The sequence below is a fragment of the Lithobates pipiens genome, unplaced genomic scaffold (assembly GCF_037356315.1).
Source record: "Lithobates pipiens isolate NorthernLeopardFrog02 unplaced genomic scaffold, aLitPip1_a1.2 Scaffold_22, whole genome shotgun sequence".
Classification (NCBI taxonomy): Eukaryota; Metazoa; Chordata; class Amphibia; order Anura; family Ranidae; genus Lithobates; species Lithobates pipiens.
This window is the reverse complement of record NW_027507784.1, coordinates 58327788-58352373: the sequence shown is the minus strand read 5'-3', so window position 1 is coordinate 58352373 and position 24586 is coordinate 58327788. Positions and strand designations below refer to the sequence as shown.

General features: G+C 50.0%; 1 protein-coding gene across 2 annotated transcripts in view; it reads right to left on the bottom strand.

The window, feature by feature from the left end:
- Nucleotides 1–20222, bottom strand: part of ACVR1 (activin A receptor type 1) — a 154007-nt gene extending 133785 nt beyond the window's left edge. For both annotated transcript variants that reach the window (XM_077447653.1, XM_077447654.1), the window contains exon 1: nt 19940–20222. The gene's annotated coding sequence lies outside the window, so the exon portion shown is untranslated. The remainder of the gene's footprint in view (nt 1–19939) is intronic.
- Between the last annotated feature and the right edge of the window lie 4364 nt (nt 20223–24586).

Sequence of the window (24586 nt, the reverse complement as noted above, 5' to 3'; positions counted from 1 at the left end):
CGTAAATTTTGTTTATTCAGCATGAAATGGAGCTTAGGTATGTAGCATGAGGCTGTATATTCAGCAAAATTAACATTTTTGTTAAACTTATTCAATGAATCCAAGCTCTGCAAGCCGAGATAACATGCACTGGATGGATATTAAAGATTCTAACTACCAGCACGAACGAGTCCTTACATTTAAAGAGCACCTGTCATTTCAGACCCATCATGGCAGCGTCTGTTAGCGGGCATCCACTCACCTGCTGCCGCCACGTCCCTCACCTTGTTGCGTCACTGTCGCATCATCAGATGTCCCATTAAAGTGAATGGGACTGTCAGTGAGTCAATAGCGCGTCAAAAGAGGAGCCACTGCAAGACAGACATGACAGCTGCTCTTTAAAAACTATGATTTAAATAGGAGTTGTTTTCAATCAAGCCATTATTTTCCTAGCGATTTAAACCAAATCCACCCCGTCTATCAGTAATGGAGCACCATCTAAACATTTCCAACCTCACCGATGCTTCAGACCTGGAGGTATAACCACAGGCATCCAATGTGAAGACCTTAATTGAACCACGCTCGGGAATCTCCGTTTGCGTTGCTCGTTAATCCTTTTAACAACTGCAGATGGAGCTTAATTGATTTATTCAAGTAGGTGCTTGCAGGATGCTTTTGTGTACACCATAGTAATGAATAAAAGAGGTGTTTACAACTTTTTCCCTCTAGAACAGGGGTCTCCAAACTTTCAAAAAGAAAATAGTTGGTGTCAGTTGTGGGGGGGGGGGGGGGGGGAAATAGTACCAAATTGTTGGTGTCAGTGACAGGAATTATGAAAAAGGGCCACAGTTTGGAGACATCTGCTCTAGAAGGTTGCCCATAAACCGTAGAAGCTGGTCAGACTGGCTGCAATGCACTCTAGGGAAAAAAAATTAAAATTCTAGCTCACCATTTCAGGAAAAACAAAAAAGGTGAACCAACTCCAAAATATCCTGACCACCCCCCATCCCTGCAGCTGTCAATCAAATTTAATGGCACAAGAGCGGGGGATGAGTCCTGCTGTCTATGTCAATGGACACAGCAGCGGGACTCGTGAGCATGCCCGTATGGGTCCCCCTATGGAAAGCGGCTCTCCATGGGGGGCACCCGATGAAGAGAAGGGGCCAGGAGTGCTGCTGGGGCACCCCAGAAGAGCAACATCAGGCTGCTTTGTGCAAAACCCTTGCAATGCAGACAAGTATAAGACGTTTGAATATATATATATAATTACACACACAAAGCTTTATGTGGTTAAACTGACCTCATTTACAGATGAGCATTCATTTGATCTAAAAGAACAGAATGATACAATGTTTATAGATATCTCCCAGCACTGACAATGTTGGTAAAAATTAGCTTTTTTCCCCAGGTGTGAGTGAGCAGAGAACAGGTCTGCACTGTATGAATTGTGGAAATGCTGGATTAAAATTGTGGGGGGGGTTGAATCGGGATCTCAATTTTTTTTACCGTTTAAATCGTGCAGCTCTAATGTGATTATAGAGTCATACATGTGGATGTATACACAGTGGTAAATGACAGCCCATTCCCTCCCTCCATGCCCACTAACCAAATAAAGACACAGGGTACAGGATATTACATCTAGCCTGATCGAGGGTTTGCCACCCCTTTATTCTAAGACACAGGCTGGAGGGGAGTGACACAGCCTGTCACTGGCAGAAATCTGACCACACCATGGTAATTGACCAATATTGGCATGTTTGACTGATATTCACATATTTCAAATTATAAATATGAACCATTCCGATAATCTGTCGACCCCAATAAACAATGCCCAATCCTTGGTATTAGGAGAAATAGTTGGCGTCAGGCAATAAAACACCAGTATGTCGCTGTGCCTGTAGCCACCGCCTTGCTGCAGTATATGTACTGTGATGGGTCAACAAACGGTTGAATAGTTCATTTTAGCCAAGATCGACCAAATAAATTATTTCCATTACTATGTGGCCGATGTGTGCACTGTATCAGTTGTAACACTGCAGTAGCCTCAATCACCGTCTACATACAGTATATACCCCCGTGTTCTGCAGCAGTATGGGCTGATGGAACTAAAACGAGTCGGCCTCAATGCTACTCAGCCATTCAGAAGAAGCTTTACATTTTAATCAGTAAATACAAAGTTTGCTCTGATTGTGAGAGGTGGAGAGGCGGTGGATGACTTCCCAACTCACCTCAGCCAAAGTCTTGTATTCAATAAAAATATAAGGCTTCTCCTGAATGGCCGCAAAGCATTCAGGCTGACGCAACTTTGTTCTGGTAGCAGATAGTCTCCCATACTGAACAGGGACACTGAACCTCCATACCATATGTAGCTAATGCTACTACAGTAATGATCGAGCACTCAGAGGCCGAATAACTCATGGAAATGGTTCATTTGGGCCAGCTTGGCCCAAACTATGGAAAGGGACAGGAAACCTGAACTTCAGCTTTAAATCTCAGTTGTAAAATAAGGTCTATGTCGTAGACTACAATGCAGAGATTTTTCTTGGAAGCACAACAAAAAAAACGTATAATAAATAAAAAAAAAAAAAAAAAAAAAAAAAAAAAAAAAAATAGGGAAAGGTTATAAAAAAAAAAAAAAAAAAAATCTGGAATGAGTACAAGTGTAGCATCCCAGTCCCTGAGATGCTGGGCCAGAAATAGTCATAAGGTGCTAAAATTACATATACATGCCAAACCATTCCACAACATCTATGACCAACTTGTGGTGTAAAAAAATTAATTAAAAAAAAATAAAACAAAGGTTCTTCCAGTGCCCCAAGCCACAAAAGCACATTAAGAATAATTATTACCTTGAGATAGCATGCAGGTGAACAGATCAAAGTGGGAAATATTCCAAAACGCAAACTAAATAGTGTGCAACACAGCATACAATGAATAAAAAAAAGAGTCCTGCGCAAATAATACCACAAAAAAATGAATAATGTATATAAATGTGAAAAAAACAAGAGTCAATGAAAATATTTCAAAATAAACACACCAATAGTGTAAGTGTGTAGTGAAAAAACACTGGAGAAAGAACAGGACCAAATGTTCCAAAAAATCAGGCTCCCAGAACTCTCACCTCAGAGATGGAATAATAAGGCAAAAGAAAATAATTCCAATGGACTTCTCCTTCACTTCTCTGTGCACAATCATCAAATGGTATAAACTTCTACCACTAGAGGGCCGATTCAACCTCTTATGAGTAATACTGCAGCATATGTATCCTCGTGGTGTGAAACTTAAAGAAAACACAGAGGGGAAGGGGGAAGGGAGAGAGAAAGGGGACTCCAATAGTGTAGTGGTTTCCAAAACTGAATACATTTATTTAAGAGAAAGCAATGGACTCTCACATTTAAAAAGAAAGTATCAAACAGAAAGAGATCTGGCGTATACAGCCAGTCTTACGCTTGTTCCGGTATTCCTACGGCCACTCCCTACGCGTTACGTCACCACGTGACTTCCCCATGAAGAAGTCACGTGGTGACGTAACGCGTAGGGAGTGGCCGTAGGAATACCGGAACAAGCGTAAGACTGGCTGTATACGCCAGATCTCTTTCTGTTTGATACTTTCTTTTTAAATGTGAGAGTCCATTGCTTTCTCTTAAATAAATGTATTCAGTTTTGGAAACCACTACACTATTGGAGTCCCCTTTCTCTCTCCATTCCCCCTTCCCCTCTGTGTTTTCTTTAAGTTTCACACCACGAGGATACATATGCTGCAGTATTACTCATAAGAGGTTGAATCGGCCCTCTAGTGGTAGAAGTTTATACCATTTGATGATTGTGCACAGAGAAGTGAAGGAGAAGTCCATTGGAATTATTTTCTTTTGCCTTATTATTCCATCTCTGAGGTGAGAGTTCTGGGAGCCTGATTTTTTGGAACATTTGGTCCTGTTCTTTCTCCAGTGTTTTTTCACTACACACTTACACTATTGGTGTGTTTATTTTGAAATATTTTCATTGACTCTTGTTTTTTTCACATTTATATACATTATTCATTTTTTTGTGGTATTATTTGCGCAGGACTCTTTTTTATTTATTCTAGTGATAGTTTGTGTTTACTATTTTGTCCCGCTGCATTTTTTGTTTTATTTAGCAGCACTTGCACTTTTGTTATTCCACAGGTTGTTACATTATACTTTGTTATATATTCTATTTTGATGCACGTAGATCCATTTCACGTCTAGCACATAGTGGCGCGAGGGTCCATTTTACACACAGCATACAATGAGCAATTATAAAAAACGGGAGACTTCCTTGTCGATTTCTCCAGAAGGTCTCCTGGTAAGGGCCAGAAAACCCCAAAAAACAAACAAACACACACACACACACAGATGGTGCTGGATTTTAGAGTGTAAAGTTCACCTTTTCACAGATAATGAAAAAAGGGGAGCACTATACACCCTCATGTTTTTTTTTCTAAATTCCAGCTCCCCTATATACCAATACAGCATTAATATACTTTTGCAAAAATAAAACAGCTTTCCATTTATTCTACACAAGCTTAACTCACTGTCCTCATGGCTGTTTAAAAACACTTCTCCATTACTTCTGCCTTACTTCCTGGACAGACTTTAGGTCATCACAGGAAGGAGTTGACCGGCTGAACTCCTTCCTGTGTCATAATATTATTATTATTATTATTATTATTATTATGACACAGGAAGGAGTTGACCGGCTGAACTCCTTCCTGTGTCATAATAATAATAATAATAATAATAATAATAATAATAATAATACACGATTTATATAGCGCCAACAGTTTACTCAGCGCTTTACAATGTATAGGGGGTGGGGCAACACAATAGGTACAGGAGGGAATTGCTCGTAGAGCTTACATTCTAATTGTAAAAGTGTTAGAAAAGGAAATAGATGTGGGCAATGATTTGATGGGGGTGGCTCGGGGACAGTTGTTAGGTGGGTGTGGGATAGGCTTCCCTGAATAAATGAGTTTTCAGGGATCTCCTAAAGGTGGACAGGGCAGGGGGCGATCGGACAGCCTGGGGCAGGGAGTTCCAGAGGATGGGACAGGCTCTGAAGAATCTGCCAATGACTATGGGCTGTTGGGAGTAAAAGACTCAGCTGATCGTTCCAGCTACCCCCCATGCTGATCTGTCTAAATATAAGTTGACGGCTCCCCGTCTTTTTTTTTTGTTTGTTTTGTTTTTTGTGTATGTGGATCGGATCCGGAGGTAGACGGGTATAAAAAACGGACACAAGCCCATTTACACCTGCCTGTCTATAGGAATGCAGGGACCTTCCGATTAGGCCTGCCTGAAAAACTAACAGGCGGACCCGATTGTATTGTCCGTGTCAAAGGGGCCTTGAGAATCTACAGTTGCCATTAATTGCTTAACAGATAAAACAAATGGCTCCCTATGGTGTAAGCCAGACAGGTAGCATGTAGTAGCAATGAATCAGAAAAGATCATAGCATTCTCCAATGGATGACCATTTCATGGCTGCTACATGCTACTAGCTCACCCCTAACCTCTAGCCCCCCCCCCCCCCATTCACACCTGATTTTGCCATGAAACTCCCAAACCTTGACAATGCTCAAGATTACCAATACAATTATTTTCAATGGCCTCTCACACTTGAGCATTGATTGTATTGTTTCGGCTGTCATGTGAAGTTCAAAAAAAAAAAAAAAAAGTCAAGGCTAACTCATGTTTTAGTCCCGTTGTGAACACCAGAAAAATGTTTGTTCGCATGCATTGAAATGAATTCCAGGAATGGATATTTTAAGCATAGTTACATTAGTCCAGCCTGGACCAATGTACACAACTATGTAAATACCATGTCTGGCTGATGGTCCTGGAGGCTGGAAAACGCAAGTAATCGACACGGCTACTCCAGGCCTCGTGCTGAGTGGATGGCCCGATGCATTGTGAACAAAGGGACCATACAGGGAATGCTTTACATTGAATGAATGCAAAGTGCATTCTGATTGGACAAGGTGGAGAGGCGGAGCATTGAGGGCAAAGTATTATGGCTGAAGATATCCCGAGGTGCTGGAACAGTTTTCCAAACCAGCGGGAGGGGATGCGAGACGTCCCCTACCTGCCAACGTTTCTTGGGCTTGCAGTTTCCATCGGTTCGCCGACGGTGCAGTTGGCTGCTCCCATAGATGACCAAAAAGTAAAAACACACTGATCAACAACTATGGCCTTGGAGGACCAGAGAAACATCATGATCTTTTGCTTCTAATAAAGGTAAAGAGATTTAGGGTTTTGACCCCAGATGTCTTCATAAAGTGGACTTCATATTCCTGATATAAGCCTGCTGTACCATGTACTTGTATGAGAAAGTATCCTGTTCTCTTTGTATTACTTAATTTGTGTGAAATCCCTGGTGATCTTGCCAGTCTGGCTGCTTTCCTATTAAAAACTGACCACACTAGGTGTAAGGACAGCATGGTCAGTTCTCTAGCTGTGCCAGGAAAGCAGCCTGCTTACCTCCAATGATCATACCCCCTTCATCACTTTCACTAGGAAGGTCAGTGTGCTGCTGTTCCTCCTCCTGCAGCTCTCTGAGCTCCTTATACAACTGATAAGAGGTCATGTGATCAATTATAAAAAGGGGAAGTATAACAAGATAGAGATTTATATACACACACACCGTATATTACCAAAAGTTTTGTGACACATGTCTACACACAGCTTTAATGGCACCACAGTCTTAGTCCGTAGGGCTCAATATTGAGTTGGCCCACCCTTGGCAGCTATAACAGCTTCAACTCTTGTGGGAAGGCCGTCCACAAGGTTTAGGAGTAAAGCCCCATACATACTATCAGATTTTCTGCTGATTTTTGTCCTTCAGATTTACCAAAACTATATAATATGAGGGTAAACCTTAGGAGCTTCCATTTGTATTCAATCAGGCAGACCCTTGCACTACATGGTTTTGGTAAATCTGAAGACAAAAAAAAAAAAAATCAGCAGAAAATCTGATAGTGTGTATGGGGCTTTAGTCTATGGGAATGTTTGACTATTGTTCCAGAAATACTTTTGTGAGGTCAAGCAATTTGGATGAAAAACGCATGGCTCATGGACCTCAAGGTCCATAAAGACCCGGATGAAAGTGTTTAGGGTGGACAAAATTGACTAGCCTGCATGGAGTCCTGACCTCAACCTGATAAAACACCTTCGAGATGTACTGGAGCGGAGACTGCAAGCCAGGCCTTCTCATCCAACATCAGTGCCTGACCTCACAAACCCGCTTCTAGAAGAATGGTTTACCATTCCCAAAGACACACTCCTAAACCTTGTGGACAGCCTTCCCAGAGGAGTTGAAGCTTTTACAGCTGCAAAGGGTGGGCCAACTCAATATTGAACCTTACGAACTATGACTGGCCGGAGCCGCGATGACTTCACTCCCTTCCACGTGCAGGGGAGCCACGGTTTATGACACAGGACTCTGAAGGAACCACCTGTGTGGCCGTTCCTTCAGAGCGCATGCACTGGTGATGTCACGGGCTGCATATACAGTGAATATCTCCTAAACGGCGTACGTTTAGGCTGGCTTCACACCTATGGCATTTTTTGTGCTTTTTGCACATTTGCGCTACAGAACGTGTTCCATAGGAAACCATGTTAAATGGACTGTAGAGCAAATCTGCAAAAAGCATTAAAAATGCATAGGTGTGAATCCAGCCTTAGGAGACATTTACAGTACCTATAGGTACGCCTAAAATAAGGCTTGCCTATAGGTACAAGTCAGAGATGGGAGTTTTCTCCCGCACAGGACTAGAATATTGGCAGACTACTACTGAAATTGGCACCATTTCGAGCTCAGGGTGGCCTATCCTGCGCCAACCGGCTTAACAAATCTACTTGTAGGGTTATCGGTGAAAATAGAGGAAGAAAATGAATGCAGGACCGGTGCGCTGCAATACATTTCTGTTCTTGGGTCTGGATATACGAACGCCGGTAGAACATTCTCCTTTCATCATTGTAGGAAAATATAAAAAGGTTATAGATTTTCATTCTAGTCCACAATACCGAGGAAGGGAGTGCCGTAAAATAAGTGCATGGCTGCAAATACTAAAAATGAACTGTTTGGTGACCTTCCAGTAAAGTACATTCTGGACTTGACAATGCACAGTGTGAGCCAAAACTTTATCTGAAATCAATGAATGGCCTGGTTTCAGAGCAGTTAGCGGTGGGTTCACATCAAAAGGAAGCAGCGAGGAGACCCAGACACACTGTCTATTGTGCCACTTATCGCTCAGCATGTCTGAGCTCAAATCAACAGGAAAGTGCAAGTCACGTTCACAGCCCATTCCGCATGACAAAAAGAGCCCTCCACACCAATGATCACCTCTGCAACGAGCACCCCTCCGACACCCCCCCCCAACCACCACCAGCACAGAAGACTCAGGATGGGCTCAGCACACACAATGACCGCATGAGTAATTAATATGGAAATGCCTAGTGCTCATCACTGCAGGATATGGCATAGGGGGCCTATATCAGACATTCAACATCCCCCCCACCCCACACATACGCATTCATTGCTTTAACCCTATATGCCTGCGAGGCGACATCTGCAAAGTAATCAGGTCTTCAGCCGGCCCGGGTTGTACACTTGCCAATTATCAGAGTCTGGTGTCAGCTAAGGCCTCATGTGCCCTGCTGCTGCTAAAAACGGACATTCACACCTGAGCGTAGCGTTTTCAGGTACAAAGTCGCAAAAAAAATTGCCGCGATTTTGTACAGCTCAAAAGGCCACCAGTGTAAAAAGCAGAAAAAACGCCCAAACCTGCCAAAAAAAAAAAAAAAAAAAATTCCAGAACCTGGTTGAGCTTCAGGCATTTGAGCTTCTAGCCTCACGTGTTTTGGAGTGGAGATGTGAACTCTCTCCATAGAGAACAATTGATTTTTTTTTTCCCCCCCCCCTTCCAAAACGCTCAGGTGTGAATGGGGCCCAAGGAGCGGTTGGGCATTCTTTTCAATTGCTCCTGAACTCTCATCCATGTTATCTGATCAGTAGATGTACAAAGGGTCATTTACAGGCCATTCTACGCAGTTGAGTTTAGAGGCTTTTTTGGGGAAGGCAAAAAAAATGGGTTCAGAAGCTGAATTTCAAGCGCCAAATGCTTGCCTGGTAACTCGCATTTCGTTTACAGATGTTTTTCATTTTTGGCTATTCTGAAAAGAAAGAAAAAAAAAAAAAGTCCCCCCCCCCCCCCTTAACCGCCACTAAACGCGACATGTAAACGTGGCAAAACTGAGGTTTTAAACGTGGGTTACTATCCATCAAGTTAAATCCTTCAGGGGAGGTTGTAAAAACGTCCCGTGTACATGAAGCCTTAAGACCCATACACACGATCGGACTTTTTGACAACATGCAAGTTAGCCATTTTAAGGCAACATCAGACCGTGTGTATGCTTCATCGGACAAACTTTTTCGGTTTTCACCAGACTTTTGTTGGCTGTGCGAACGGACAAACTTTTCAACATCATAAGTCCGACCACTTGTACAGAAAACCATTGGACTTTACAAAAACGCATGCTCAGAACCAATGCAAAAAAAAAAAAATAGACAACAATACAGAAAGTTGACCAAAGGTGGTGGTAAAGAGCAGAAAAACCACATGATTTGGTAAAAGTTGGCTGAAAAAGTCTGATCGTGTGTATGCTTAACAAGTTCTGGGCCAACACCCTTTGTACAAAGTCCGATTGTGTGTATGAGGCTTAACACTGAGACATGCACCCTGTGCAAATGTATTTTTCTGAACAGTGGAGTCGATGCCTGTCAAAATTGTAGACAATCCCACCATACACAACAGAACCAAGCATACAATCAGGTCATTTTAAGACATTATGCTTTACCTTTGCGGGAAATGAAAGAGGAAGTAAACCCATCAGGGTTTACTTCCTCTTTCATTTCCTGCAAAGGTAAAGCATAATGGACTACTATGCATCGCATAGTAATCCATTATGTGTCACTTACCTGACACAGGAGCCAGCGAAGTCACTGCTGTCCCCTGTAGTCCGGCGCATCCATCTTCTCGGTGGGTCTCGCTCCGCCGTTGTCATTCGGCGAAGCCGCAATGATGTCACTCCCGCCCAAGCGCACGGGAGCCGCCACTCGCGGCATATCGCCGTTGACCGCAGCGCGCTCAGTACGCCTGCGCACCGCTGTCTGCGGCTCATGCGCCGTAGACAGCGGTGCCTGTCTTTCTGCAAATATCTCCTAAACCGTGTAGGAGATATTTCTTGGACCTACAGGTAAGCCTTAATCTAGGCTTACCTGTAGGTCAAAGTGTGTTGTAAGGGTTTACAACCACTTTAAAGGATTGCTAAAAGAGCAATGAGCATTTTCAATTAGGCCTCATGCACACTGGATGTTTTTACAGCTGCTGTTTTTAGCTTCAGACTTTTCTTTCTACAGTCAAACTCTCCAGCATGTTATCCTGTGTGTCCATGCACACATAGGCTGTTAACTGGTAAACTGATAAAAAAAAAAAAAAAAAAAACAACCTAGTGGGTTCTGAGAGGAGTTTCAGCTGTTAAAAAAAAAAAAAAAAAAAAATGCAGAAAAACACGGTTATTTTTTCCAATGGGATCAAAAACATTTAAATAGCAATACACACCAAACTGAGCATGTGCAGAGTGCCCCCAAGGAGATGGATTTGGGACTGTGGAAGGGAGGGATCACAGATGACAGGATCAAACAGCCTTTTTGATATAATGCAGAGTAACCCCCCCCCCCACTGGGGCATGGGGCATTAACTGTAATAGCAGCGTTTTTCGGCCACTAGCAGGGGCGCTTTTAACCCCAGCTAGCGGCCAAAGTGTTAACAGCAGCCGCAAAGTGCCGCTGCTTAAGCGCTTTGCAAGAGCTTTGGCAGCGGTGGCCACTGATTTCAATGGCGGGCGGTGTATACACTGCTCCCGCACCGCCACAAAGATGCTGCTTGCAGGACTTTCTAACATCCTGCAAGCGCTTAACCACCTGAAAAACGCCTCAGTGTGAAAGTAGTCTTATGTTCCACAGCGAGTATAAACAAGCATGCTTTACGGTTGTGGGTTTAGTAACACTTCAATATAGAAATTATGTTTTCTATTTGCTTTCTAAGCAAAGGGCAGTTTACTGTCCTTCAGGCATTGGTGGGGGGGCTGTGACCAGTGAGGTTAGAAAATGCAGCGGCACATCATTGGTTTTAAATAGGAGGAATTGTTGATATCAATGAGCAGAATAGTGCCCCATTGATGGTGTCAGTAGGGTGAATGGTTCTCCATCATTGGTGCCAATTGGTGGAATAGTGCCCCGAGGGCCAGTAAAAGGCAAAAGCTCACATCGCAGTTTGGAGACCACTGACTTAGATGACAATTCACTGATGTGGCACCACTGACAACACCACCGCATTAGTGACAATTCCCTCCCATCACTTTTCCATAACCTCTAGTCAAGATAGGACTTTCAGTTGTAGAAGAACCAAGTAGATACAAGCCCCCTCCCCTCCATGTTAGTGCTTGTAGACACTCAATAACTAGGAGCCACCAAGCTTTTCTACAATAATTCACTGATGTGGCACTACCGACACAATAGTACCACAACCATGACAATACCTACCATCCCTTTCCATAACCTCTAGTCAAGACATGCTGGGACTTTCAGTTCTAGAAGAGCCAGGAAGAGACAAGTCTGCCCTGTCCCATGATTGCAGACACACAATAACTAGCAGCCACCAAGCTTTTTCCCTTGATGATAACTCATGATATGACACAATAGTACCACAACCATGGTAAACCCCAGCATCTCTTTTCCCATTTAGTTCCTTCCATCAAGGCATGCTGGGACCTGCCGTTCTAGAAGAACCAGGAAGTGACACATCCCTTCCCCTCCATGTTAGGACTTGTAGTCCCACAATAACTAGGAGCCATCAAGCTCTTTCCTAGATGATAATTCACTGATGTGGCACAATGGACACAATAGTACAGCATCCATGGCAATCCCCAGCATGCATTTTTTATTCCATTCCTCCAGTCAAGATATGCTGGGACTTGCAGTTCTAGAAGAACCAGGAAGAGACAAGTCCTCCTACCCCATGTTAGGGCTTGTAGATCCACAATAACTAGGAGCCACCAAGTTCTTTCCTAAACAATTTACTGACACAGCAGTGCTACAACCATATAAAACACTACCTACCATTCTTTTTCCACAACCTCTAGTCAAGACATGCTGGGACTTTCAGTTCTAGAAGAAAGAGGATGAGACAATTCCCCTTTCCCCTATACCGACATGTAGACCCACAATAACTAAAACCACCATGCCCTTTCCTAGATGATAATTCACTGATGTGGCAATACTGACAATAGTGCCACAATGACAATGACATGACAATCTCTATCATCCCCCCCAGCCAAGTCAAGCTGGGACTTGCAGTTCTAGAGGAACCAGGAAGAAAGTCTCATCCCCTCCCCCGATCTCTCATCCAGACACTGCATCCCCATTGGCATGTGAAGATGTAAGCCAAATTCCTGTCTTCCTGGCAGCGTCCTGCCATTAGCAGGGCAGAATAAATGAAGTCTAGGAAGCATCGTGTTTCATGGATGTTTGTCACCTACCTTCCCAGCCTGCATCTCCTCTCTCCCCCGTCTCTTTAAATAAAAAGACAGCAACAGAAATATATTTGCCTAGTAGTTCATAGACCTCCATCCACCCACACAGATAAACATAGCCAGCAGCAGACGAAGAAATTCCCAGGAGGAACTCTGGCTCTCTTCCCACAATATGTTTGTATAGTATTCCAGACTGCAGGGGCTTTTTCTGTGCACTGGGAGACACTGGGCAAACGTGTGGCTGTGTCCCCAGTCCTCCTACAGCACAAATCTTTCCTCCGCTAAGCCCAGCCAGGACTATAAAGCAGCCCCGATACCCAAATACACCAGATCACTGCTGTGCGTGTTCGCAGGATTGCTGAGCCCCATGGAGCAATCATGTTTATGTATTGTCACCAGTGCCAGTTGAGGACAGTACAGAGTGAAGGAGGTATACAAAGCACACATGATAACAGTATATCATTAAAAATAGGGCTGACCAGGTCTTTGCATACCATGCCAAGCTTTTAAGGCATCTAATGATCTCAGGTAATCCTCATTTATGATTCCGCAAGATCAGACAACTGAGCCATGCAGACACCCTCAGGTCCCCAAGTCTTGGATTAAGACTGGGTTGGAAATCTTCCATCAATAGCCCATTGTTCCCCCTGTCTGCGGTGTAAACCAGAAAACCCTCCCCATGTTAGGACTTGTAGACCCACAATACCTAGGAATCACCAAGCTCTTTCCTAGATAATTCACTGATGCAATCCATGACAATCCCCACCATCCTGTTGGCCACCCATGGTGGACAATTGAATTCTGTGGAACATTGTGGACCACACAGTTATATAGTGCATCACTACTAAACATACAATTTCGACCATTTGAGGCCATTTAGAAAGCCATGGGTGGCCTGGCAAAGGCCAGGGTCCCATCCTAGACTACTCATCAGCCAAAAGGTTAGGCCATATTTACCATTAGGTGCACTGTATACCATAGGCGGTCAAGGCAGAGAGGCAGCTGGCCAGTACAGTTACTTACCCCCATCATTATCAGACATCTCATAAACATGGTCTAAGCGGAAAGGACCAGTAAAATAAGAATATATTTTGGGTAAAAGGTGACCCCAGAAGACAGGGGTCCCTTTGGATGCCAAAGATTGTGCGCCTACAGGATCAACTGATGACATCCGCCCTCAGTCACAGGACGCTATTCAGGTTCCATACACAAGAACTATGAGTAAAATGATTTCAGGACAAAGGAGAGATACAACTATATGGTAACTCCGAATGGGCTAGCACAGGGGTCTCCAAACTGCAGCCTTTTGCTTGCCCTTGGTACACCATTCCTCCACCTACACCAGTAATGAGGAGGCACTATTCCTACACTGACACCAAAGATGAGACATTATTTTTTTCACTTTCTACTCCCATGGGCCAGAGTCCAGGCCCACGAAGGTCTACAGGACAGTAAACTGGCCCTTTGCTTAGGAAGTTTAGAGGCCCCTGAGCTAGTATACTACATCTCAACAAAACTACCATACACTGTCCAGGTCTGCCAGTGAACAGCCAAAAATATCCACAGTGTTTAAATGAAATACTCCAAAAAAGTACGAGCCAGATAGCGACCCAAAACCAACTGCTCTATACCATTCAGGAATTTGCCCGTACATATGGCACTGTAGCTGGGTATGTCTGGGCAGGTGTGAAAGTGTAGGCATCCCAATCTCTGCCCATTTAATCCTCAATAGCTCCAAATATAGCTGCAACTTGACTTGTCCAATGCTTCTACATGGCAGTAGGTACCCTGATCTACAACAGATCTGGCCACCCAACCCTCAATAGTGGCACCTTATGTTTAATCAGGCTTTCCATTATTTTGCACAGATGATTTGATCAGTTTCACTGCTTTAGTAATTACCACAGCTCTTTCACCTGAGGGAAATCCTGTAAACATGACCTGTTGGGGCACCTTGAGGACTGGAATTGAGAAACATTGCCTTAGATGGGCTCATCTGATGCTTCCACATGTCAACTACAGGCACTCCGATCTGCAACCATATATAAAACCTAATCTTGTCCTCACTGACCTCCGATGTATAGTCACCTTAGCCACACACGTCTGATGCTTCTATAGGTCACTTGTTGACACCTTGCCTTGTCTGCAGCATATCTGGTCACCCAACCCTCTTTGGACCGATCAATACATACAATTTAACAAACTCATCTGACACATCAGCTGTAGACCCCCCAAATCTGCAAGAGATTGCCCATCTAAGCCTTAATGACCCATACATACGAGAGCCTTAGCGGACTCCTCTAACGCTCCAACAAGTCGACTGCGAGCCCTGTGATTCAAAACAGATCTGGCAATCCAGACCTTTACATGCAAATGCACTAATCTCATAGGTTTCTTCACTTTGGACAAACACGTCTAACAATTCTACATGTCAACTGCAGAGAGCCCAATCTGCAACAGATCTGGTCATCCAACCCCAACTGACCCATTATATACATGAACCTTTGTGACCTCCTACACATCAACTATAAACCCTCTGGATCCAAAACAGATCTGGCAATCCAACTACATACATGAGCCAATGTAGTCCATACATGTATGTTCACCCGAGCTAAACACATCTGACGCCTCTAGGCATCAACTGCAGGCACCAGGATCTGCAACAGCTCTGGAGATCCAATCCTCACTGACCCCCTTTATAGCTGCGCTCATCTGATGCCTCTCCATGTACACTGTAGGGGGCGGCGGCGGCAGTGGAACACCCCCCCCCCCCCCACACCCCCTGGACTGGCCATCCAGACCATACACAAGCCAGATGATCTCCGATGTATAGAAGCATCTGGTAAAGGTGAACGTACATCGGTTGTTGGGTGGCCAGATCTGTTGCAGATCGTAATGCCTAAAAGCATCAGGTGTGTTGTACATAGGAGGTCAATGAGTTCTCGTGTATAGGATTGGGTTGCCAGGTGGTGGGGATTACAGTTTCAAAGTTTCATAGTTAGTAAGGTTGAATATAGACACCAGTCCATCCAGTTCAACCTGAGTGAGTGTCTACAATTGCCCCTGTACATTACACACTCACATCGGTCCCTACCCTCAAAGAGCCCACAATCTAAGGTCCCCATTCATATACTAGGGCCAATTTTGGACAGAAGCCAATTAACCTACCAGCATGTCTTTGGATTGTGGGAGGAAACCGGAGTACCCGGAGGAAACCCACACAGGCACAGGGAGAACATGCAAACTTCAAGCAGGTAGTGTCATGGTGGGGATTTGAACCAGCGACCCTTCTTACTGCTACTACACCACTGTGCCGCCCGTCATGTAGAAGCCTCCAAAAAGGTCCACTAAAGATGCATGGGCCAATAGGGGCTGGCATCCAATCCTATACACAATCCAATGCTGACCTCAAATGTATGTTCACCTTAGTCAGCAGTGTCCAAGGCTTTTACACGTCAGTGCTTGGCATCCAAATCTGCAAATCCAACATACGTGTGTGCGCGCGCATATATATATCACATATACATACATACATACATACATACATACACACACACACACACTTCTACTCTAAACCCCTGGCAATCCAACTCATAGATGAGCCAACTCTATCCTCACTGACCTCAGATGGATGTGCACCAGACACGTCTAGACATCAATGGTAGGAGTCCCAATCTACAGCAGATCCGGTGTCATGTCATAGTGTCCGCTGTGTACTGCACATGCTCAGGACAAGCAGATTGCGAAAACAGCTGAAGATGAACGGCGCCTGCGCCGCAAAACCAGGTTCAAGCCCCACCATCCAAGTGGACATAGAGTTAGAATTAAAAAAAAAAAAAAATAAAAAAAAAAAGGAGCATAGCGAAGCGAGGCCATGCCCGAAGCGTGGCGAGCCCGTGAGGGGCCCTCTAATATGTGCAGCCCTATATCCACTTGGATGGTGGGGTTAGCACCCGGACTCACGGCGCAGGCGCCGTTCATCTTCTGAGATTTTCTGAATCTCCTTGTGTTCCATACTGGGCAAGCGCTGCACCTGCGCAGTTCAGAGCGGACACTGTTATAGATGGGGGGGGGGGGGGGGGGTGTTTCACCTCCAACAGACCTGTCCATCCAATCCCAACACAAGAGCTGCAAATCAGTCAGACCTGTCTGATGTCTCATACACGTCAACTGACAACATAGCCATTCTGTCCATCCAACCCCATACACCAGCCAATGCCATCCTTCCAAATCACACCAGATACCTAATGACCAGCAAAGTCGGGGTGCTATCTACAACTTCCCAGGTCATCATATATCTGGTGTGAAATGGTAGAGATGGAAGGTGTGATTGCAGGAGGATGCCCAGATCTGCCACAGATTGGGACGTCTACAATTGATGTATATGAGTAGTAGACAGGCCCAGTTGACTGGCAGATAGCAGATACATATGGGGATTGGAATGACGTGTATGAAAGATGGGATTGCGTGAAGATGGCATTGGATGGTCTATATAGGGTTATGGGGTCAAGTCTGCCACATATCAGGATGCCTGCCATTGACATGTAGAGGTGTCCTATGAGTCCAGCTGAGATGCAGCTGTATACGGTGCCAATGAGGATTGGATGGCCAGATCTGCTGCAGATTCTGATGTCTACAACGGACGTGTATGAGCATTAGTATGAGCATTAGTTGAGTCCAGCTGATTGGCAGCTCTACTTGGGGATTAGATGGACAGATCTGATGTAGATTGGAGTGTCACCTCCACACACCGGTCCATCCAATCCCAGCATAGAGCTGCCAATCAGCTGGACTCAACTAATGTTCATACATGTTGGTTGTAGAAATCCCGATTTGCAGGAGATCCGGCAATCCAACCCTCATCCACCTCAACTGGACTCGTATGACTCTTCTACGTGTCCATAGCAGGCACCCCGATTTATCCGGCCATCCAACCCTACACACCATCAAATGCCGTCCTCCACCAATCCTAATCACACCCGGTATCCTCTGCAAACAGCTCACAGTCTAGGGGGGGCTCCCCTCTCTCCCCACCCCCTCCAGTCTAAGGGGGGGGGGGGCTCCCCTCTCTCCCCACCCCCCTCCAGTCTAAGGGGGGGGCTCCCCTCTCTCCCCACCCCCTCCAGTCTAAGGGGGGGGGGGCTCCCCTCTCTCCCCACCCCCCTCCAGTCTAAGGGGGGGGGGCTCCCCTCTCTCCCCACCCCCCTCCAGTCTAAGGGGGGGGGGCTCCCCTCTCTCTCCACCCCCCTCCAGTCTAAGGGGGCTCCTCTCTCTCTCTCCACCCCCCTCCAGTCTAAGGGGGGGGCTCCTCTCTCTCTCTCCACCCCCCTCCAGTCTAAGGGGGGGGGCTCCTCTCTCTCTCTCCACCCCCCTCCAGTCTAAGGGGGGGGGCTCCTCTCTCTCTCTCCACCCCCCTCCAGTCTAAGGGGGGGGGCTCCTCTCTCTCTCTCCACCCCCCTCCAGTCTAAGGGGGGGGGCTCCTCTCTCTCTCTCCACCCCCCTCCAGTCTAAGGGGGGGGGCTCCTCTCTCTCGCTCCACCCCCCTCCAGTCTAAGGGGGGGGGCTCCTCTCTCTCGCTCCACCCCCCTCCAGTCTAAGGGGGGGGCTCCTCTCTCTCGCTCCACCCCCCTCCAGTCTAAGGGGGGGGCTCCTCTCTCTCGCCACCCCCCTCCAGTCTAAGGGGGGGGCTCCTCTCTCTCTCTCCACCCCCCTCCAGTCTAAGGGGGGGGCTCCTCTCTCTCTCTCCACCCCCCTCCAGTCTAAGGGGGGGGCTCCTCTCTCTCTCTCCACCCCCCTCCAGTCTAAGGGGGGGGCTCCTCTCTCTCGCTCCACCCCCCTCCAGTCTAAGGGGGGGGCTCCTCTCTCTCGCTCCACCCCCCTCCAGTCTAAGGGGGGGGCTCCTCTCTCTCGCTCCACCCCCCTCCAGTCTAAGGGGGGGGCTCCTCTCTCTCGCTCCACCCCCCTCCAGTCTAAGGGGGGGGCTCCTCTCTCTCGCTCCACCCCCCTCCAGTCTAAGGGGGGGGCTCCTCTCTCTCTCTCCACCCCCCTCCAGTCTAAGGGGGGGGCTCCTCTCTCTCTCTCCACCCCCCTCCAGTCTAAGGGGGGGGCTCCTCTCTCTCTCTCCACCCCCCTCCAGTCTAAGGGGGGGGCTCCTCTCTCTCTCTCCACCCCCCTCCAGTCTAAGGGGGGGGCTCCTCTCTCTCTCTCCACCCCCCTCCAGTCTAAGGGGGGGGCTCCTCTCTCTCTCTCCACCCCCCTCCAGTCTAAGGGGGGGGCTCCTCTCTCTCTCTCCACCCCCCTCCAGTCTAAGGGGGGGGCTCCTCTCTCTCTCTCCACCCCCCTCCAGTCTAAGGGGGGGGCTCCTCTCTCTCTCTCCACCCCCCTCCAGTCTAAGGGGGGGGCTCCTCTCTCTCTCTCCACCCCCCTCCAGTCTAAGGGGGGGGCTCCTCTCTCTCTCGCCACCCCCCTCCAGTCTAAGGGGGGGGCTCCTCTCTCTCTCGCCACCCCCCTCCAGTCTAAGGGGGGGGCTCCTCTCTCTCTCTCCACCCCCCTCCAGTCTAAGGGGGGGGCTCCTCTCTCTCTCTCCACCCCCCTCCAGTCTAAGGGGGGGGCTCCTCTCTCTCTCGCCACCCCCCTCCAGTCTAAGGGGGGGGCTCCTCTCTCTCTCGCCACCCCCTCCAGTCTAAGGGGGGGGCTCCTCTCTCTCGCCACCCCCCTCCAGTCTAAGGGGGGGGCTCCTCTCTCTCGCCACCCCCCTCCAGTCTAAGGGGGGGGGCTTCTCTCTCTCGCCACCCCCCTCCAGTCTAAGGGGGGGGCTCCTCTCTCTCGCCACCCCCCTCCAGTCTAAGGGGGGGGGCTCCTCTCTCTCGCCACCCCCCTCCAGTCTAAGGGGGGGGGCTCCTCTCTCTCGCCACCCCCCTCCAGTCTAGGGGGGCTCCTCTCTCTCTCCACCCCCCTCCAGTCTAGGGGGGCTCCTCTCCACCCCCCTCCAGTCTAGGGGGGCTCCTCTCCACCCCCCTCCAGTCTAGGGGGGCTCCTCTCCACCCCCCTCCAGTCTAGGGGGGCTCCTCTCCACCCCCCTCCAGTCTAGGGGGGCTCCTCTCCACCCCCCTCCAGTCTAGGGGGGCTCCTCTCTCTCCTCCCTCCAGTCTAGGGGGGCTCCTCTCCACCCCCCTCCAGTCTAGGGGGGCTCCTCTCTCTCCCCCCTCCAGTCTAGGGGGGCTCCTCTCTCTCCCCCCCCCCCTCCGGTCCTAGGGGGCTCCTCTCTCCTCATGCACATCTCTTCCCAGATCTGTTCCTCCAATCCCTGCAGAGGGCTCTCCGCCTATCCGGTGTGGCTCCTCTTACCTGCTGGTTGTAGGGAGCGGCGCCGCGCTGTGTGATCCGATCATCAGACCCGGGAGGGAAGGAGGAGTCCCCGGGCGGCTGTACTCATCTTCCAGGCAGGATACTTCCTCCCCTCCCCCCTGCACCGGGAGATACGATACGATACGATACTCTCCTCTCCCCACCAATAACAGTCCCGGCTGAGGAGCAGACAAGTTGTGTCGGAGGAAGTGCCGGGATCGGACGGTGTCTGGAGGTGGAATCAGTCTGGCATTACCACATCATTTCCTCCTCCACAGGGGGCGGGGCTGGAACAAGAAGGGATGGGCCGGGACACGCGGGGCGGGGTCTCGGGATGCGGCCAATCAGCGGTGCGGATGGGCTGCTGGGGATCCCCCACACTTCACAGACGGCGAACTGAGAATTCGCAGGAATGACGGAGAATGCGAAAAGGAGCCGAAGTGAGCGATGTGTCCTCCCAACCCCCACATCGCAGAACGGCTGTCCTTCATCAGTAAATCGCTTCCCACTATCCCTCACAATGATCTCAGATACACAGCTACCCCCGACACACAGCGACCCCCCCAGACACACAGCGACCCCCCCCAGACACACAGCAACCCCCCCAGACACACAGCGACCCCCCCAGACACACAGCAACCCCCCCCCAGACACAAAGCAACCCCAGACACACAGCAATCCCGACACACAGCGACCCCCCCCTGACACGCAGCGACCCCCCCGACACAGCGACCCCCCCCCTGACACGCAGCGACCCCCCCGACACAGCGACCCCCCCCTGACACGCAGCGACCCCCCCGACACAGCGACCCCCCCCAACACACAGCGTCCCCACCAGACAGAGCGACCCCGACACACTGCAACCCCCCCAGACACACAGCAACCCCCCCAGACACACAGCAACCCCCGACACACAGCGACCCCCCCCAGACACAAAGCAACCCCCGACACACAGCGACCCCCCCGACACACAGTGACCCCCGACACAGCGACACACAGCGACCCCCCCAACACACAGCGTCCCCGCCAGACAGAGCGACCCCGACACACTGCAACCCCCCCAGACACACAGCAACCCCCCCAGACACACAGCAACCCCCGACACACAGCGACCCCCCCCCCCCCAGACACAAAGCAACCCCCGACACACAGCGACCCCCCCGACACACAGTGACCCCCGACACAGCAACACACAGCGACCCCCCCAACACACAGCGTCCCCGCCAGACAGAGCGACCCCGACACACTGCAACCCCCCCAGACACACAGCGACCCCCCCCCAACACACAGCGTCCCCGCCAGACAGAGCGACCCCGACACACTGCAACCCCCCCAGACACACAGCAACCCCCCCAGACACACAGCAACCCCCGACACACAGCGACCCCCCCCCCCAGACACAAAGCAACCCCCCCAGACACACAGCAACCCCCCCAGACACACAGCAACCCCCGACACACAGCGACCCCCCCCAGACACAAAGCAACCCCCGACACACAGTGACCCCCGACACAGCGACCCCCCCAACACACAGCGTCCCCGCCAGACAGAGCGACCCCGACACACTGCAACCCCCCAGACACACAGCGACCCCCCCAACACACAGCGTCCCCGCCAGACAGAGCGACCCCGACACACTGCAACCCCCCCAGACACACAGCGACCCCCCCCCCCAACACACAGCGTCCCCGCCAGACAGAGCGACCCCGACACACTGCAACCCCCCCAGACACACAGCAACCCCCCCAGACACACAGCAACCCCCGACACACAGCGACCCCCCCCCCAGACACAAAGCAACCCCCGACACACAGCGACCCCCCGACACACAGTGACCCCCGACACAGCGACACACAGCGACCCCCCAACACACAGCGTCCCCGCCAGACAGAGCGACCCCGACACACTGCAACCCCCCCAGACACACAGCGACCCCCCCCAACACACAGCGTCCCCGCCAGACAGAGCGACCCCGACACACTGCAACCCCCCCAGACACACAGCAACCCCCCCAGACACACAGCAACCCCGACACACAGCGATCCCCCCCCAGACACAAAGCAACCCCCGACACACAGCGACCCCCCCGACACACAGTGACCCCCGACACAGCGACACACAGCGACCCCCCCAACACACAGCGTCCCCGCCAGACAGAGCGACCCCGACACACTGCAACCCCCCCAGACACACAGCGACCCCCCCAGACACACAGCAACCCTGACACACAGTGACCCCCGACACAGCGACACACAGCGACCCCCCCAACACACAGCGTCCCCGCCAGACAGAGCGACCCCGACACACTGCAACCCCCCCAGACACACAGCGACCCCCCCCGACACACAGCAACCCTGACACACAGTGACCCCCCCGACACAGCGACTCCCCGACAAACAGCGACCCCCCAGACACACAGCGACCCCCCGACACACAGCGACCCCCTGACACACAGCGACCCCCCCCCCAGACACACAGCGACCCCCCCCCAGACACACAGCGACCCCCCCAGACACAGAGCAACCCCCGACACAGACACACAGCGACCCTCTCAACACACAGCGACCCCCCCAGTCACACAGCGACCCCCCCAGACACACAGCGACCCCCCCAGACACACAGCGACCCCCGACACAGACACACAGCAACCCCCCCGACACACAGCAACCCCCCAGACACACAGTGACCCCCCCAGAGACACAGCAACCCCTCCAGACACACGGCGACCCTCCCCAACACAGGGCGACCCCCCCCAGACATACAGCGACCCCCCCAGACACAGCGACCCCCCCCAGACACAGGGCGACCCCCCCAGACACAGGGCGACCCCCCCAGACACAGGGCGACCCCCCCCAGACACACGGCGACCCCCCCAGACATACAGCAACCCCCCAGACACATCGACCCCCCAGACACACAGCGACCCCCTATAGACACACGGCGACCCTCCCCAACACAGGGCGACCCCCCCAGACACGGCAACCCCCCCAGACATACAGCGACCCCCCCCAGACACAGCGACCACCCCAGAGACACAGCGACCCGCCCCGAGACACAGCGACCCCTCCAGACACACGGCGACCCTCCCCAACACAGGGCGACCCCCCCAGACACAGGCCGACTCCCCAGATATACAGCGACCCCCCCCCCCCCAGACACAGCGACCCTCCCCAGACACACGTCGACCCCCCCAGACACACAGCGACCCTCCCAGACACACGGCGACCCTCCTCCAGACACACAGTGACCCCCTCCAGACACGCGGCGACCCCAAGGGGTACTTTGTGTGGATAATGGATTTCTGCTGTTGTAATCATTGCACTATAAAGGTAGCTATGCAGGTACAGGCTGCTTAGGAAGGGTTAACAGTATCTAGACTCTTGCTGGGCTTTCTGAGTGCTGCCACATGAAACATCTCTCTCTCTCTCTCTCTCTCTCTCTCTCTCTCTCTCTGTCTCTGTCTCTGTCTCTGTCTCTGTCTCTGTCTCTGTCTCTCTCTGTCTCTCTCTCTCTCTCTCTCTCTCTCTCTCTCTCTCTCTCTCTCTCTTCCTACTGGAGCATGTGCCCCCCTTCTGGGTCACCCTGTTGGGGTTCTCCCTGGACTAGGAACCTACCATCACTGGACTTTGCTTCTCTGGATGGTACGAACCTGGCAGCCTGCATTAGTTAATTAGGTCTAGACTTTGTTTGATGTGTGCTGTTGAACTGTACTTCTGAATCTTCAGTAAAGTTGTTTACTGCTTCAAGCCTGGTCTTAGGTCATTCAAAGGGGGGGCAGGAAGTAAAGCCTTGCGGCTTCACAGCCTAGTTCCGCAAGGCGTGCTGCACATCCTGACTGGTCCCTGCTGTCTTCTGAGACCTGTGTGTCTCCCAGAAGACAGCGGGGGGGGGGGGGGGGTGGAGGATGGGCCAGATATGGCATAGATCGCCTCAAATTCTGCAGTGACCTATCACCAGATGTGGGAGCAAATTCCTTTATTAGACAGGTATCTGAAAGGTGCCAAATGTTACACCGGAGCGGGGGAGGAACCGGCTGAGCGGAAATAAATTTTTTGGGTGGAACTCCGCTTTAAACTGATTGTAAAGGATTTTTTGTTTTGTTTTTTCACATAACAAACATGTCATGCCTGCTCTGTGAAAGGGTTTTGCACAGAGCGGCCCCGATTCTCCTCTTCTGAGGTCCCCCGGTGATGCTCCTGGCCCCTCCTCTTCATCAGGTGCCCCCATGGAGTGCACCCTCTATGGACGGGCCGCCACTGCATACCAACAAAGGTATACCAGTAGGACAATTCTTAAGGCTCAGGCATATATGTAGTACGGTATATTCGCGTCATCGCGACAACTTCCGCCCTAAAATGAGTTTCCGTAAATCGAACCACAATCGCGGCAGTGGTCTATCATTGCCTATGGGGAGATTTTCCGTACAACTTACCTGCTATTCACACTGGGTGCCAGGCTTTAGGCACCCCTACATGTGAGTTGACTAATATGTTTTCATTTTTAATAATTTTGTTAAACGGTATTGCGCAATGAGGTTCTTTTGTCACATCTATCCATATGAGGAACATTTATCCCAGGTAACGCCAGTCTAAAGGAGATCTACAAGGGGCCGCCCCACATGTGCGTTTGACCATACTGGGGATAGGT